Source organism: Aethalodelphis obliquidens, unplaced genomic scaffold (genome assembly GCF_003676395.1).
Source record: "Aethalodelphis obliquidens isolate GAN/ISIS:26980383/991018 unplaced genomic scaffold, ASM367639v1 scaffold32, whole genome shotgun sequence".
Taxonomy (NCBI): Eukaryota; Metazoa; Chordata; class Mammalia; order Artiodactyla; family Delphinidae; genus Aethalodelphis; species Aethalodelphis obliquidens.
In genome coordinates, this window is record NW_020837976.1 from 21,665,432 (window position 1) to 21,669,069 (window position 3,638).

A 3,638-nucleotide genomic window follows, 5' to 3' on the forward strand; every position below is an offset into this window, starting at 1 on the left:
GAGGATATGGGGAGGTGGAAGGGTGAGCTGTGACAAAGCGAGAGAGAGGCATGGACATATATACACTACCGAGAGTATGTGGTCTTAAATGCACATATTAGAATAGAAAAGATTCTGGAAAACAATAATTTAACTATTTATTGGGAAAAATAGAAACAAAAGCAATTCTATGCAAGAAATGTTGAGAAGGAAAAAATGATATAAAATAAATTAATACAATTTTTAAAATACTACATAAAGAGAGCTCAAAAATCTAAAATAATTTATTTGAGAACATTAATCTTATTGATAATTCCTGGCAATATTTACAAGAAAGAAAAGAGGGAAAAGTAAAAATTACAAATGAAAAACACAGCAAAAAAGACAAGCCATAGAGCAGGACTTAGAGAATATATTTGCAATGAATATTTCTGACATAGGTATTGTATACAGAAATATGTAAAGAAAACTCAGTTTTAAAAGACAAACATTCCAATTAAAAATGGACAAAAGCCCTATTATAGGCACTTCACTAAGAAAGATATGTCTTAATGGCTAATGATCAATGAAAAGAGCTTTGCAGCAGCAGTCATCAGAAAAATACAAATTAAAACCTCCCACAAGAGATAGTACTACACACCCACCAAAAGGCCTAAAAGTGTAGGGGAAGATGATACAAAGTGTTGATAAGAATGTGAGGTAATATGAAATCTTATTCACTGATTTTTTGGCTTTTATATTGTTACAAATATTTTGAAAACTGTTTGACAATATTTACTAAAGCAGAACACAGACATGTGCTATGGCCCTGTAATTCCACCTGTGGTTAAATTCTAAACTGAAATTACTACACCCAAGTACAAAAAATGTTCATAACAGCATTATTTGCAGTAGCCAAAAATTGGCAACATCTTACCTTTCCTATCCACACTAAATTGAATAAACACTTTATACACTATAATACTATACAGAAATGAAAAGGAACAAAATGCTACTATATATAACAAGGGTGAATCTCATAAACATTATGTTGAATGAAAGAAACCAGATAAAAAGTATAAACACTATAAGATCCACTTATTTAAATTTCAAAAAAATAAAAACTCAGTGTTAATAGAAGTCATATGGTGATTATCTATGAAGGAGGCAATAACTGAGATGGAGCACAGACAGATTTCTTTGGCATTAATATTCTATGTCTTGATCTGGTCAGTAGATGGTGAATCCTTTTTTTAACTCATTGAGTTACTCAGTTACAACCTGTGTTCTATTTTTTAAAATTTTTATTGTAGTTGATTTACAAAATTGTTTTAATTTCTGCTGCACAACAAAGTTATTCAGTTATACATATATATACATTCTTTTATATATATATTCTTTTCCATTATGACCTATCATAGGATATTGAATATAGTTCTCTGTGCTATACAGTAGGACATTGTTGTTTATCCATTCTATATATAATACCTCATATCAGCTAACCACAAACTCCCACCCCATCCTTCCCCCAAGCCCTTCCACCTTGGCAACCACAAGTCTGTTCTCTGTGTGAGTCTGTTTCTATTTCATAGGTTCATTTGTGTCATATTTTAGATTTCACATATAAGTGATACTATATGCTATTTTTCTTTCTCTTTCTGACTTTCTTCAAATAGTATGATCATCTCTAGTTGCATCCATGCTGCTGCAAATGGCATTATTTTGTACTTTTTATGGCTGAGTAATATTCCATTGTATATATGTATCATGTTTTCTTTATCTGTTCATCTGCTGATGGACATTTATGTTGTTCCCACGTCTTGGATATTGTGAATAGTGCTGCTATGAGCATGGAGGTGCAAGTATTTTTTTGAATTAGAGTTTTGTCTGGATGTATGCCCAGGAATGGGATTGCCTGATCATAATTCTATTTTTAGTTTTCTGAGGAAACTTCATACTGTTTTCCATAGTGACTGTACCAAATTACATCCCCCAAAACAGTGTAGGAGTGTTCCCTTTTCTCCACATCCTCTCCAGCATTTTATTTGTAGACGTTTTAATATGGCCATTCTGATCAGTGTGAGGTGGTACTTCATTGTAGTTTTGATTTGCATTTCTCTAATAATTAACAATGTTGAGCATCTTTTCATGTGCTATTAGCCATTTGTATTTCTTCTTTGGAGAAATGCCTATGTAGATCTTCTGCTGATTTTTCAATTAGGTTGCTTCTTTCTTTGTTGTTGAGTTGTATGAGCTGTTTGTATATTTTGGAAATTAATCCCTTGTCAGTCACATTGTTTGCAATATTTTCCCCCTTTTTGTATGTTGTCTTTTTGTCTTGTTTATGGTTTCCTTTGCTGTGCAAAAGCATGTCAGTTTGATTAGGTCCCATTTGTTTAATTTTGTTTTATTTCTATTGCCTTGGGAGACTGACCTAAGAAAACATTGGTATGATATATTTTAGACAATGTTTTGCCTATGTTTTCTTCTAGGAGTTTTATGGTGTCATGTCTTTTGTTTAAGTCTTTATATGTTACGTGTCAAAAAAAAGTTTACCCAAAACTCTGGGTGTGTGTGCACTTAACATTGCTGCATATTTTACAAGGACAATTATATTTTCAAGGACATATACACAAACAAATTAGTGTAGATATTAAAGTAGATTCACGTAAGGAAGGAAACTATGACTGGCAATTGGACATAAAGCAGAAAAGTATATTAAATTGGAGATAGACTGTGTATAATTTATTATGCATCTATGTTTTAAATTGTTTTCCAAAAATTGAGTATTCCTTTGACCTTTAACTATTCAAATATCTAGTCAGTTTCACTTCTATCTCATAGTCAAAGAGTTGCACTTCCACCTTGGATTTACAGTAAGCCACCAGTTCTGAACTATTTCTTTACTCAGGTACAGATACTATAAAAATAGATGATTATTATTAGAATTGAAAGTACTAGGAATTGGCTCTGCATAAAGATTATAAAAGGAAAATGTATATGAAATGTGAACTTCTTGAACTTCATATATATATATACTTATATAATACAGTTAGGGTGAAGTGAAGTTCAGGGGGCTGGAACCATTATTTAACATCAGATTGGAAGGGTAAGGTTGGGAACGTTTAGAACTCCATGACCTTTAAGCTTCCTTCCAATTATTCCATGCTAAGGAACAATTCACTACTACAGCAGAAATAGCTCTAATCTCCATTTTATTGAACTCATTCTGCATAGAGTACCATTTCCACTGCCAAAAGTCAAGTATAGCAATACAAATGTGCAAAATAAAAAATTTGATGGTGAAATGTGTCTTTGACATACTTATTCTTGCCTTATGCAAACCTTTTTTACCTTTCAGTACTCAGTTCTTCACAAACTTAGTATTCATCTGCTTATCTGTTTTCCCCTCTCCCTTTCACAAACACATACTTTCTCTCGGGTGAAAAACTAATAACAATTTCTCATAGCATACTTTTAAATAAAATCCTTTTGTGACTTCTCTTGAGGAGATAGCTTTTTAAAATACTTATATGTGTGAATATAACCAAAGATCCTTATCTACTACAGGAAATTAATAAAAGAGTGAAAAATCATCTGTTTGCCTACCTAAGCCTCTAAAATCATGTAATGACTATGCTGTTTTGTCTCTCTTCTCAGTATCTCACCTTGGAAAGCAG